The sequence below is a fragment of the Eptatretus burgeri genome, chromosome 8, assembly GCF_056783735.1.
Source record: "Eptatretus burgeri isolate ZD-2024b chromosome 8, Ebu_testis_v1, whole genome shotgun sequence".
Lineage (NCBI taxonomy): Eukaryota > Metazoa > Chordata > Myxini > Myxiniformes > Myxinidae > Eptatretus > Eptatretus burgeri.
The window spans coordinates 62549706-62565275 of record NC_140968.1 but is presented as its reverse complement, the minus strand read 5'-3'; positions in this window follow the sequence as shown (position 1 = coordinate 62565275).

The following is a 15570-nucleotide window of genomic DNA, read 5'->3' as shown; positions in this document are numbered from 1 at the left end:
TACATATGTATAACCATTGTCATTTTTACATATGTATAACCATTGTCATTTTTACATATGTATAACCATTGTCATTTTTACATATGTATAACCATTGTCATTTTTTTGCACTCGATTCTCTTACTCTGTGCTATTGTGTGCAGTCTTGGAAGAATATTCACTTTATTACTGATTGTGTCTCCCTTGCTCCAGCATAAAAGCAGAGTCGAGCCGAGGGCATTTGGTGAAAAGAGTGCCTTTTACAAAGCAAAAGCGACAAATTACTGCAGAAAATTGAAAAGCAAATAATTACCACCAATTGCAGCCTTCTTTCAGGAGACAATGGAGTTACTGAGGATACAGTGGGAAAATCAGAGAAAATTGCAACAGACAGAAGGTACCTCACATGAAAGGGTCTGTATGCACAACTGCATGAAATGCAAGGATGTGTGTTTGCATGCAACTATCTTCAATAAATATATCTATGTAGGACATTTTAAAGGGTCGATGAATCAAATACTCATGATAGCAAAGACATTCGCAAATACGATTGGTTATTCCCTCCATTCACGGGTGAGAGATGTGGGTGGGTCTTTCTATAATATTTATATAGTGACTGCTTTTGACATTTGCATTTGGTACATGCTTGTGAGCATCATTGGTTTGCATTGCTGTCTGTGCTGTCGTTGATGATTTGCAAATAAGCGATGAAATTGGTCCGGCAGCTGAGGGGGTGTGTGGCATTCGATTCTCTTGTGTGTACTATTGTGATTGTCTTTATAGCTGTGGAGGAACTCTGGGAAGGGTTTGAAACAGCAAAGGGCTTATCTTGGTAGCCTTTCTTGGTTGCTTCATGCAACTTCTTTGGCTGGAAGAGTATGGGAGGAGTTGCTTAATTGATATAATCCGAGCCCCCTTGGTTTAATTGATTAGGTGAGAGCTGATTGGTTATTCCCTCCATTCACATGTGAGAGATGTGGGTGGGTCTTTCTTTATCATACATATATACATACATACACTACTGATCCTAAGTTTTAGAACACCCCCATTTTTCTAGTTTTTACTGAAATTTACGCAGTTTAATGTTTCAATCTACTCTGAAATTAAAGCATAGAACAAATAGACAATTGCAGATAAAAAAAAAGAAATCATGGAATTGTTTTGTTGAACAAAATTTAATCTAAATTTTTGACTCATCAAAGTAGTCACCTTTGGCAGATATAACAGCCGAACATACTCATGGCATTCTTTCCACAATGGAAATTAAATATTGTTCGGAAAGTTCTTCCCAACACTGTTGCAGAAGTTCCCACAAATGTTTTGCCCTTGCAGGTTGCTTTGCTTTCACCCTTCTGTCGAGTTCATCCCAAACCAGCTCGATGGGGTTTAAGTCTGGAGACTGTGCTGGCCATTCCATGATTTGAAACCTACCGTCTTGTTCTTTTCTTCTCAGGTCGTTCTGACATAGCCTGGAGGTATGTTTTGGGTCGTTATCTTGTTGTAGGATGAACCCCTGACCAACTAGGTATCGACCAGAGGGTATTGCATGGCGCTGCAAAATGCTGTGGTCACCCTTTTGGTTCAAGGTGCCAGTCACTCTGTGCAAGTTGCCGACTCTGGATCCAGAAAAAGAGCCCCAGATCATCACGCTTCCTCCTCCATGTTTGACAGTTAGTGTCACACACTGAGGAACCATCCTTTCGCCTACTCAACGGCGTACAAAAACCCTGCGTGATGAACCAAAGATTTCAAATTTTGATTCATCGGTCCATAAGACCTTCTTCCAGCTTTCAGTAGTCCACTGGCGGTGCTTCACGGCCCAGGCAAGCCTCTTTTCTTATTATGCCATCTTTGCAATGGCTTTCTTACTGCCACTCGACCTGTCAAACTTGCAGCTCGAAGTCTTCTCTTCACAGTTGAAACTGAGACTTCCTTACTTCGACCAGTGTTAAGCTGTGCTTGAAGCTGCTGTCCTGTGAGCCACCTATCACGCAAGCTGTTGACTCTCAGAAACTTGGCTTCTGATTGTGTTGTGGCTTTGTGTCTGCCAGACCTCTTCCTATCAGAGTTTCCTCCAGCTTCCAAGTGCCTTTTGATGGTGTAGGAAACTGTATTCACTGACACCTTGGCTTCCTTTGCAATTTCTCAAAAGGAAAGACTGACACTTTTAAGGGTTATAATGGTCTGGCTGTCTTCCTTTGTTAATTGTCTTTTTCTCACCATTATGATAGCAATATACTACTTCCTGCAGTGTAATATTGTCCAAATAATGCTTCAGAGGGTGTAGCAACACAGTCTGTTCCAACACTGCTTTTATACAGACAGAGGGTTTGTAACTAATCAAAAAAAGTTGGGACATCTGTAGGAATTGTTTGCATCAACTTTGAAGGCTTAATTTACTTCCATTGCTGCAGAACAGCTGCAGTTGCTAACCCATTACTTGTTCCCTGAAAAGAGCCTTTTTTTTAACAACTCTGAAATTTACATTATTTTTCAGTTTTTGGAAACCTCAACTTTTTTTTTTAACCTCTGGCAGTTTACCGCTTAACTTTGTACCATTTCAGGTTATTCACTGGACTTGAACTGCTTAAATTTCAGTAAAAACTGGAAAATGGGGGTGTTCTAAAACTTTTGACCGGAAGTTTATACATACATAAATACATACATACATACATACATACATACATACATAAATACATACATACATACATACATACATACAGGCAGTCCTCGGGTTTTGTCAAATGGACTGATGTAAACTCGACTTTACGAAACCTCCCATTAAAATAAATTATTTGAGATTCATCAAATATGTACGTCTTTACATTTTTTTGTAAAGCAGTGACGTCATTGTGAAGCTTCACTGTGAAGCAGTGACGTCATTCATGGTTTGTATTGAATGCGTCCACAGAGACAGAGCCATCTGACATGGGAACGTGAAATTGAAGGTGTGAAAGGGTGGAGGGCAAATAAATAAGAAAGAGAGCAAAAGGATGGAGACAGAAATTGCAGGAAGGAATAAATGACGAAGGCGAATGGTGTGGCGAGAAATTAATCGGAAAAGCACGAAGGAGAGTGAAAGATGGAACGAGAGCGAGAAAAGTAAAGCAAAAGGAATGCCAGAGGGAAGGATTCCAAAAAATGGGAAGGACGAGAGGAGAGGACGAGATGAGATTTGCGTTTGTGTGAATAGTATGAATTCAAATGATTGAGCCTCAAACACAGTCCATAACCCTCTCAAGCTGCAAAGCTTCAAATCTCTCTTCTTCTTCCTCTTTTTATTCTTCTTATTCTCCTTCTTCTTCTTCTTCTTCTTCTTTTTCTTCTTCTTATTCTTCAGAAGTTCTGCACATGTCAATTTCTGGAGAGTAGGCCCATCAATGGCCTCCCTCTGCCTTTCGGCGTTCCTATTTCCCGACAATGTTAATACCGGACGTGTTAAAGTTCAACTAATGACTTAATCTGTCTTTTTCTTCATATTTTACTCGATGAAATTCGACTTGCGTAAAAATAGATTTACGTAAAGGTCCCAGGAATGGAACCCTCATGTTAAGTTGAGGACTGTCTGTACACTAGCAGGGTACGCTTACACATTGTAAGAAATAATGAATCGGGGTTTCCCATTGTCTTGGGTTGCTCACATGCATTATTTTTTCATTTATTTACTTTCATTTATGTATATTTTCATTTATGGATGCTTTCCGACAGTTCTGTGATTTTTTTCCCGGTGTATTGGCTTCGATGTCCGTCGGCACACAAAATTTCAGCTTTGTCACCTGGAAGGTACTGAGCATTAATATCAGTCAGTCAGTTAATGAGTCAGACAGAGAGCTTTATCGATTACTAGACGACCCGTGAACCCGTTGGGTTCCCCTTGTGACAGCGGTTGATGAAAAAAATCATTTCAAGAAAAAAATAATAAAAGATAGCTCCAGCGAACTATACTGCTGAGGTTGTTTGCATTGATCAAAATACTCCCGAAGAGTACTTGACTGAATCGGGGATTGATTTTTTTAATAATATTTTTCGTTGCCTGATTTTAATGAAACTTGATACTGCACACCGCAGGAGAATGGTGAGTAAGGTGGGCCGAAATTTTTTGCGCTATCGTGCACCGTTTTGGCTGTATTTCGGGAACATACATACATACATACATACATGTATACAAGATGAGAGTTTTTATATATATATATATATATATATATATATATATATATATATATATATATATATATATATATATATATATTGGATACTTTCTTACCAATTATATCTACTTGCATAGTTAGAATTCCCTTGCTTATCTTAAATATGTAGAAATGAATTCTCCATTTGTTTGTGCTTTTTCATTTTACATCTTGTTTACTTGCTGCTGATCTAAATTTGGTCGATTGTGACATACACATGCACTTACATGAATTCACCTCCAAGACTTGGTAAAACAAAAACGTCTTGTCAGAACACAATGTTTATTTTTCTCATCATTTTATTTATTTTACTGAAGAAAGTCAAAAGTAACACAAATGATGTGGTTGATGTTTTCCTCAGACCGGCACCCCATGCCATTACCTCAGCAACTGCATTCGGTGCATGGAGAAAGAATGTGGAGGAAATTGGCAGAATTGCAGCGCCCACAGACCACAAGACTGAACACATGGCCTATGCACAGTGCAAGGCTTGGCTGACTTGAAGTGGGCCCAAAAAGATACAGGGTTTGGAAGGAGTTGAGAAAAAAATGATAATGATGATGTTGAACAGAGAATGGAACTGCACATAATGAGGAGGAAGAGTGGATGCTTTTAGTCAAATATATTGTATATTGTGGCTGGTATGTTTAACCCCTTCCCTGTCAGATAGTGTGTGTGACATGTTTCTGTTTTACAGATGAACTTACCTATCCTGATATACCATACTCTGCCGAAACAGTTTATTGGCCTGGAGTAATGCTGGGTAGTTTGCCATCCCTCTCCCAGCAGTAGTTAGGATAGGAATTTGTAATTTGGCTATTATGCATCCATCAAATAGATGACTCGAGTGTTCATAGAACACATTGCCCCATGTTGTCTTGAGAAACTAGAACATGGGCGGGGTCTACGAGTGGAAAGTTTGTTTGGTTGTGATGATGTAAAATGCTGTAATATTTTATCCAAGTGCTGCTCAATGGAAAAGTTTTAAAAGTGCCAACAAGGCGATTTGTGTTCTTTAGTGTTCAAGTATATAATTGAATTGAAATATAAAAAGAGTTTGAAGGTCACAGAAAAAAAAATTCCAGAAGTTTACTGCCGTTGATGCAGCGTCTTTTACACCACCTTATTAAACACGTTTTTTTAGTTATTTGTGCCTGTTGTTTGTGTCCTTTATGACGTCGTTAAAAACAGTAAGTTTCCTGCTTTGAATGATTTTCAATTTTGTTTGACTGCCATACAGGCAAGCAGAGTGAAAAAAAAAACCGATCTCACTCCTCTGTGAAATCGTGATTGGGACAAACTCAGAGACATCGCACTGCTAAACTGCAAGTTTGTTTCCTAATTCCTGTTCTAATTAGTGTTCAAAATATAACAATCAATTTAAATAAGGTTGTTCCTCGATCATAAATCAACACAGATGGCCGGACAGACAGGCAGACGGAAGTGAACCAATTGCTTAACCCCAAGTTTTGCTTCTTGTGCATGGGGTGACTAGTGCCGGTAGACAGGTAACACGTTTAACCTCCCACCGAGGAATGGCAATCACATTAATGAATCACCCTGCCTGTGAAGCACTGGGGTGACAGCTTATAACTGGCTCAGGATTTGAACAGCTTATAAAATCATTCCAAATGTCAATTAATTGATGTGAACAGCTAGACATCCCATTGACCGATAATACGGAACATATGAAGCAAAATTAATGGTTCTAAAAGTAGTAAAAAATATTTTAGCTGCCCTTCACAGGACAGCTCACTGGATAGTGGGATAGGGGCAAAGCCTTTGGGACCCCAACTCTTTGATGATAGGAGGAAAAACATGGGGTAACCTTCCTGGGTTGGATTGCGTTAGTGTATGTCAGGGTGGTGCTGAAGTGTCGTCCACCAGACGGCAGTGTCCTTTTGTTAACCTGAAGGCGGTCCCTTTGGGTGGGTGCCTGGAATGTCCTGTCCCAAAAAGAAGATGATCAGCTGTCTCAGTTATCATCTGCGCTTAAGCATTTGAACATCAGTATTGCAGCACTCTCTGAGTTTCGGATACCGGATAGTGGTGAGATCATGGCGGGTGGTTACACCTACTATTGGTTTGGTTGCTCTGATAGTGGCCATGCCCAATGAGCTGCTGTTGCTGTGTCCAATAAGCTGACTCCAATGATAATTGAGGGAACACAGGTCAATGACCATATTGTGAGACAAAGGATTCATCACTCCTTGGATGTCATTTCCCTGGTCTCCATATGCTCCGACTGAGGCAAGTGATCTCACCATGAACGACGCATTCTATGCCATGCTAGAGTCTGTGGTTGATCAGTGCCCCAGGCAAGCTACTCTCTCTTGGGGGATTTTAATGCATCGACTATAACTGATCGGGATGGCTATGAGACATGTGTTGTTCCCCATGGATCTGTAACTGTCAACCAGAATAGCACAAAGTTCCTTGACTTGCAAGAAGTCATGGACTTAGGGTGGCTGGTTCATTGTTTCAGCGCCCACAGGCTCATTGCTGGACTTGGTATTCCAATGCTGGTGGTGTGGCAAAGGAGATTAATCATGTGCTCGTTGACGGTCACTGGAGGATGATCCAGAAATTCAGGGTCTAACGGAGTGCTCAGTTCCTCAATACTGACCACAGGCTTGTTGCAGCAACTCTGAAGTTGCAGCTGAAATCTGGGAGAATGGTACCATCCCAGCCGAGGCTGCATGTTGGCAAGCTCAGGGATGAGAAGATAGCTGAGGAGTTTGCGAACAGGCTGAGTGAGCATTTGGGAGGTCTTGGTGCTTTGGGGAATCCTGAAGAGTTGTGGAGTGGCTTAAAGACCACCGTCCTTGACGTTGCCGGTGGATGTCTTCGAACTGACCATTGGGTGAAGAAGAATTTTGTCTCTCAAGGGACACTGGATACCATCGACCAGAGTCACAGGGGCAGGCTTATTGGCAGAGCTGAGCTGTTCAGGGAGCTGAGGCATAAAACTGTACGTGCGCTGAGGGTGGACAAGGCCTTTGTGTGAGGAATGTGTGAGGGGGTAGAGCATCACCATTGTTCAAGTGATTCTCATCCTGCTTACAGGAGAATTTGTGCATTGTGTTTCTCTAAGCCCATCCCTCGGTTTACTGCAGTTAGAGCGGAGTGTGGTGGGCTCTTGACAGAGGAGTCCGAAGTGAAGGTCCACAAGGCTGGTTACTTTGAGCGGCTGTGCCAGGCTGATCCACCAGCTGTTGAGTTGAATGTCATGGGTGTTATTTTCCCTATTGCTGACCCTCCAATCACTTGTGATCCACCTTAGTTTGTGGAAACACAGGCTGCGGTGAACCGGCTGAACTGGGTAAAGCTCCAGGGATCTTTGGCATCCATGCTGAACTATTCAAGGCTGGTCGAAATGCTGTACTCATGTCGTTGCATGGAGTTCCCTGCTCTGCCTGGAACACAGACATCATCCCAACTGACTGGAAGAGGGGCCTTGTTGTCGCTCTCTGGAATGGGAAGGGTGATTGCCAGGACTGCAACAACTACATTGGGGTGATGCTGCTCTCAGTGCCGGGCAAGGTCCTTGCTCGGATAATTCTTGATCGGGTTCGCCATCATCTGCTTGAGCACCAGCGTCCAGAGCAGTCAGGCTTTACACCAAAGAGGTTAATGATTGACCATATCCTTGCTCTTTGGCCCTCACCGAACGCAGACGAGAGTTTTGGCAGGGGCTGCTTGCAGCCTATGTTGATCTCTGCAAAGCATTCGATTCAGTGAATTGGGATGCCCTCTGGAGGATTCTTGGTCTTCGTGGAGTGCCCCCAAAACTGTTCAATCTGATGTCTGAAATATAGTCTGGTACTGAGAGTGGTGTGAGATGTGGTGATACCATCTCCAACTTATTTCCAGTTGTTATTGGATTTTTTCAGGGGTGTGTATTGGCCCCCACACTTTTCAGTGCTTGTATGGACTGGATTCTGAGGAGGATGTCGGAGAGATCAAGCCGCGGTGCATCATTTGGGAATGTCAAATCTCTAACATTGATTTTGCCAATGATGTAGTCATTTTTGATAAGACTCTCAATATCCTTTTGGGGGCTCTCGAGGTGCTGAATGAGGAGTCGGAGGCGCTGGGATTACATGTTTCCTAGGTCAAAACGAAGATCTAGGCTTTCAATGACATGTTGAATGCTGCTATCTTGTCTGTACCTCTTTGTGGTGAGGATGCTGAGATCACGGAGAGATTCACTTACCTTGGCAGTGATGTTCATGTCTCTGCTGGCTGTGAGCCAGAGTTCAATAGACGTCTGGTTCGGGCCTGGGGAGTCATGGATTCACTGGATCATGGGGTGTGGCACTGTCGGTACCTGTGTAGGAGGATAAAAGTCCGAGTCTTCAGGTCCTTGGTGCTTCCAATCTTGTTCAATGGACGTGAGACTTGGAATTTCACCAGGGATGTGAGACAGAGACTTAATTCCTTTGGAACAAGGTCTCTTCAGAGAATTCTTTGCGATCACTTGCCGGACTTTGTGTCCAATGAGCGGTTGTTGAGAGAGATTCAAATGAGATTTGTTCCCTGCATAGTTTATGAGCGTCAGCTGCGGCTGTATGGACATGTGGCTCATTTTTCTGATGCTGATCTTGCTCACCAGATTCTCTCAGTGAGGGAGCCTCGTGAGTGGCGGAGGCCAATGAGCTGACCATGTGCCTCATTGCTGCAGCCGGTTAATGAACATCTCAAGGAGATGGGTCGGGTGAAGCATCTACCTGGGGGATCGCCAGGCGGAGGTCCCTGGAGTACTCGCGGAAAGTGGACACAGTGACGCGCTGCTATGGCACACGTTCCCATACCTGACCTGACCTGAGCTTGGACTTCCGTTTTTGTGGAAGTTGTCCGAATGTATCCAATGCTTCCAAATGTATACGTTGCCTGCAGGAGTGGCTTTTGATATACCCAGATTCCCTTCATTGCACTTGCTTTGACCTGTGTAGTCTGGGAAGGCCAAACAATGATGCAATTTAGTTAAGTGTTGTCGAGGGGAGAACTAGTTTCGCAATGGAAAATCGCTATTCTGATGACGAGATATTTTCAATGTGATAAGAAGCACAAACACTCTGACAAATATTTGTTAATTAATTTAAAGAACACGACAGAAACTTCAGGAATCTGATATATGTGTTGCCAACAAGCAAATTGAACATCTTTGGATGAAAGCTGAAGAACATGTTCATCTTCATGATTCGAATACAATGATTATTTTTTTTAAAATCCAGTTGCAGGGATTTTAGGCAGTGCTGCCTTTTCATCGGTCCATTGAACCAGCCTTTTTCAAGTTTCTCTTTAGGAATTTAGAGTCAACCACATCGTGTGGACTGACATGACAAGGCAATTTTGCAAGATTACAAACATTGTGTAACACACCAAATGGGATAAGCAAATGAACTCTTCCCTGAAGGTCTTGGCTGAACCAACTATGTTTTCACTGACAATCCAATAATGACATGATAATTCTCCTGAGCTCGGTTTCCAGATGCTTACAATCCTAATCCTTAACACTGTAAGCCTTGAGTGAGATTGAACCGACAACCTCGGATGCCTCTCTCATGTCCTCATCACGGGGCCACAGTGTTACCCACAAAATTCCTCAACAAATCGCCATGCAATGTATAACACAAGATTTTCTTTGATTAAAACAGACTTGTCATTCCTCATGAAGAGCAACTATAAATTAAAAAATAGTTCAAAAAAAAACAAAAAACTGGAGATGATTTTAATCAAATGTCTCATGTAGATGACATGCTCTCATGATTAAGATCATCTGAAGATGTCTCATTTACGTAATCGCATTTCAGCTTGGCATGAAAACATTTGGACACAAATTAAATGTCACTCACAAAACTCTGAATGGTATCAATGGCATAGATATTATGATCAGGAAAAGAAGGAGCTGATACTCGAGTTCCCCAACCTTTTGGGTGGTATGAGGCATAGATATCTGCAAAATGAAAGCTAAATGTTCAACGGTTTTTGAAATGTTGCGGACACAAAAGTACATGGATGGTTTATCGACAGTCGGTCGGACGGAGCTCATTTTAATATCCCCCATCTCTGACATTGTCGGAGGGGTGGGAGACAAAAATTCCAGTACAAAGCAGGAAGTAGAAATTTTTTAAATTCCTCATCTACATCCCCAAACAGCTCCAATTATTCCCACATTCCACTGGGGTAGGCTGGTGGAACTTTTTTGGGCAAAGTCTTTTGCAAATTTGTTTTTGCATGCGTACGACACCAAGTAATGCCAGCAGACAGTCCACCAAGTTTAACTTCCATCCAAGGGATAGTGTAAACATCGATGCCTCATCTTGCTTGAAAAGCACCAAGGTGACAATTTATAGCTGGAGAAATTCATGAAATAAACAGAACGTTGATTGAGGTCTGCTAACTGCCGTGGGAAGCAAGAGAAGCTGATGTTTTTGGGTATTTGGGGTAGAGACATTACTAGTTCGAAAATAATTTACTAAAATAAAAAAAAATTAATGAAATAATTTGCATTAGCAAAATAATTGAATAAATTTTGGTTCATAAACCGATGTTATGATAGGCCAAATGGCCTCATCCTTGGACGTCATAGCATTTTATTCTCCTAATTTTCTATTTTCAACAAGATTAATGTATCGTATGGTGTTTCAGAATATACACCAGCATAATTTGGTGGTCATATATATATATATATATATATATATATATATATATATATATATATATATATATATATATATATATATATATATATATATATATATATATATATATATATATATATATATATATATATATATATATATATGCCTGGTGTTGGCTTAATGGTTAAGGTAGTGGGCTTGGGATCCCAGGGTCCTGAGTTCAAATCCCGCTCAGCTGTTGAATTAACACCAGGTGGGGTTGACTCTGCCTGTCATCCTTCCGAGGTCGGCAAAATGAGTGCCAGCATGCTGGTATACTGTGTCGGAGTGGCGACCCGTCCAGGATTGTTCCCAATAGCCAAGGAGACTGCTTCGGCGGCACCAACGCTCTGCACAGAGTATGGTCCTAATGGATGGATGGATATATATATATATATATATATATATATATATATATATATATATATATATATATATATATATATATATATATATATATATATATATATATATATATATACATACATATATATTGTTGCGGTTTTGGAAATCACAAAGCACCATTCAGGTTCCCCGAAGATCAGTTATTTCAATAAGTAAGTGTTTCAGGTCAGAATCCCCACCGATGTGTAAAGGGGTTTATTCGTGTGCTGGGCTGCAAATCTTTGAGATAACCATTATTCTTTTCTATCTTTTATTTTAAAACAAACAAACACCAACCGTCATCTCTTCTCCTCAACAAGCAGCGCCACCTTCGCCTCAACCGAGATCCTCTCCGTTGAACAGCAAAGGCCACACGAAACGTTATGTGAACGGTCGTGGTTCGACCTAATTTGCATAACTGGATCACAGAGCGACTTCCCCAAAACCCACGGGTGACGTCAGACTTGGGGTTTCCCGCGAGGCTCACCAGGGGTGAGAGGTCGGAGGTGAAAACTGGGCGGAGCCCGGCCTCGGGTTGAGAGATCGAAGAGCGGCTTGCCTCGGGCCAATATAAGGGAGGAGGTCGAACGAGTTCGAAGCTGATTGGGCTGATTCATCGCCCTCTGGAGACGGGCGGCAGCGTGGAGAGGCTGATTTGGAGATATTCATCGCACCTCGAGAGGAGAGATCAGCGGAGATTCATCGCTCTCGGGAGACGGGCAGTCGCGCAGAAGGAGGGAGCGCCAGACGAGAGCCAGAGAAGCGTCCGTGAATGGCCGAGGAGGAGACGAGTATCGGGCAAGCTATGTCGCGGTCCGGGTGAACGGTGTTGAGACGGTCGAGCGGCGCTGGGGCAGTGGACGGTCATAAAAGGGCATCAACTCTAAAAGAGCAAAGACCCGTTCACTCCTCCGAGCACATCGCCGGCCAGGCCGGACCGCCCAGGCCGCAGTGAAGGCCGGATGACCAAGGAGAACCGGTTGTTATTGTGGAAGTTCATCCAAGAGCAAGCCACTCGCCAAGCTGCTCAAGCTCCCGGCCGCTTAAGCTAGCGACACGAGGGCCAAGCCAGGGACAGCAGGGGTCACTGACCCGAAGATCTTCGAGGCGTCACAAGGGGCGGCAAGGTAACCTGCCCGGCCTCTTGTGAGCCTCCGGTCATCCAGGCTCCGAGTGGAAATAAAGGCTCACGAGCCCTGTTTTTTTTTCTGGGGGTTTTGTATGAACGTGTTCAGTGGCGCCTTGTCTGGCTGAGTAGAACTGAATTAAGTGCATGCCTGGACATAATAGATAGACTTCGGCTGTAGGCTTTGCTCGTGTCTTGTCGCCTTTCCCCATCGATTGCTTGCCTGGTTGAAATAAATGTCCCAATTGTTTGAATGTCAATCTGCTCGTTGTGTCATTTCCTCTCATTGACTTCCATTGCGCATTCGGGAAATTAGCCAATGCTTCCAATGCCAAAGCTGCCAATGCTGCCAATGCCAATGCTTCCAATGCCAATGCTTAAAGTGGTCAATTGGTCTGACGGAACTTGGCGATTAAAACCGCTCGGCATCGCACACGGAACGAGCGCGCTTAAGCGGCCCGTTTCCGTATGAGTTCCGTCGAGGTATAAATTCTCGGTACTTCTATCTGTGCGGATAATTAGGTATATCGAGATTCAGCGATTAACCCTGTACCGCGTGGACAGAATATTGACAGTTTATGGTGCGTTAAGGAATCCTTAGCAGGTTTCCAGAGTTGTCCAGAAGCTAAGACTGAATTCCGAGTTTCGGCGGACGCGCGACTGTGATTGGGCCTTAAGCGGTCGTGTGTGGCTGTCCGAACCGGCTAATTCGTAACAATATATATGTATGTATATGCAGCAATATACACATGTGTATATATATGTGTATATATATATATATATATATATATATATATATATATATATATATATATATATATATATATATATATATATATATAAATATATATATATGTATATATAAATATATATGTGTATAAAAAGGACTGGGCGTAGTGGCGTGCGCCTGTAATCCGGCTACTCGGAGGCTTGGGTTGGAGAATCACTTGATGACAGGAGCTCTGCGCTGGGCCGCTCTATGAGAGGGTGTAGGGCAGCCCGGAATAATGGAGAAACCCAATCCTTATCCCTGTGTCATAAGAGGCGACCAGGGTTGCGTCAGGAAGGGCATCCAGCGTAAAACCTATGCCAAATCAGTGTGCGGATCATTACGGATAATCCGCTGTGGCGACCCCCAAAGGCCCGGTCACACCTTGACGTTTCAGCCAACGTATGCCGATTTTTGAATTTTTTTTCTAAAACGCTGGCACACGTTGAATACGTTATGGGTAAGTTTTGATAACATTGAGAGCACGCTGAAAAACACTGCCATACGTCGTTGTACGCTGGCTTTAAACGTTGTACTTTTCGGTTGTCCTCAAATTTTTTCATGCTTGAAATTTCACGACGTATGCCGGCGTATGACTCGCACGTTCCGCTACGCTGGCCACAAGTTGTATGCACGGTCTGCGATCGTTGACAGACGTCAACACATGCTACTTGTAAGTTAATCATAAGTTGAGACACACCGAGGTAATGTTTAGCGTACCCGAAACTTATTTCTAACCAATGATTAACGTGTTGTTGGCACGTCACGCGATCGTTGCCACACATCGACAGACGTTACTTTTAAGTTACTCATAGACTGAAAGATGTCGGTATAATGGATCGTCCTTGCGTCAGCGTCCACGGCCACGGCCAGGACACTTATTTGCAGCATTCTTCAAACTTTTCTTGGGCATGACGAGGATGTTCACACTTCGATGTCTAGCTTGGCTATGATTCCAATTGTCCATCGGCAGCGTCTTTTTAAAATAGTCGAGTTTGAGCATTTTAACACGTTCAGAAGAAACGCTTCAAATTTCAAAACCCCAGCGTCAAAAAACAAAGGCGAGTGACAGCAATTTAAATTGTTCATTGTAAACAATGAAAATAGCTGAGTGGTACCGTTTAAAAGTCGTTGAGTGTAAAAAAAATCCAATTGTTGAGCGCAAGCGTCTACTTTCAATAGTGGAGATGCAGCCATTTAAATCGTTGAGTGGCAGCCTATGAACCTACCCGTGGACACGCGGACGCAAGGAGGATCCATCATAACCCACACCCTCCCCCTCACACTCACCTACTACTGCCAACATGAACAAACTACTACTAATACTAATACTAATACTAATACTGATACGGATACTGATACTGCTGACATGGACATCGACTCAAAAAGGACTCGAAAACACTTTTGGGTTCCCCTTTTATGAGCAGCATTTTTATATACCAATTCCCAAAACCGCTGGGAACACGTCTTTATATGGCAGATGTAACCTAGAAACACGTTAACTTTTTTTTTTGTCGACCGGAAGACGTCATTGGAATACGTCTACATACGTCGATGTGTGTTGGGACTACGTAAAGAATTGGTTCAAAGCACGTCAGACATAAGTTAGAAATAAGTTTCGCGTAAAAAGACATTACCACGACGTGTTTCGACTTATGAGTAGCTTATAAGGAGCCTATGTGGACGTGTGTAAGCGTCCACATATCGTGTGTAAAACTTATCCCCATCGCATGCGGAACGTGTGTCATACGCCGAGTACGTCGTAAAATTTTGAACATGTTTAAAATTTCTTGACGTACTCTACTTACTACGACGTATGATAGCGTACTTTAGCGTTGTACTCACGTATACCAAACTTACTCATACCGTATTTGACGTGTCCCAACGTTTTAGACACATTTTTCTTAGGTTGGCATACGCTGCCATATCGCCAAGGTGTGACCGCGATGTTGACACTTCCATTTCTACGGCAGTTATGATTCGAATCGTTATGCGTCAGCCTTTTAATAGGCTACGTCACGACATCGTCGGCGATGCGTGCAACGCGCTATGCCGAAGTTAGACTATCGTTGGGCATCGGTTGTGTAAGCCGACAACAGGTCAGCATTCGTTGGTATAAGTTATCTATAACACAACGAAACGTTCTGTGTCCATTACTAATATGTTATGCATACGACCAACTCTTTATGAATACGTCCGAATCTTAAAAAAAAAACATCAAAAGTTCAACGTCAGCCAGCGTTTTACATACATTTTAATACGTTGCCATCGCTGGCTAAAACGTCAAGGTGTGATCGGGCCTTTATGGGAGCAGCCGAAAGATGAACAACATATACATATACATATATATATATATATATATATATATATATATATATATATATATATATATATATATATATATACGTATACACATATATGTATGTATACAAGCCGGTA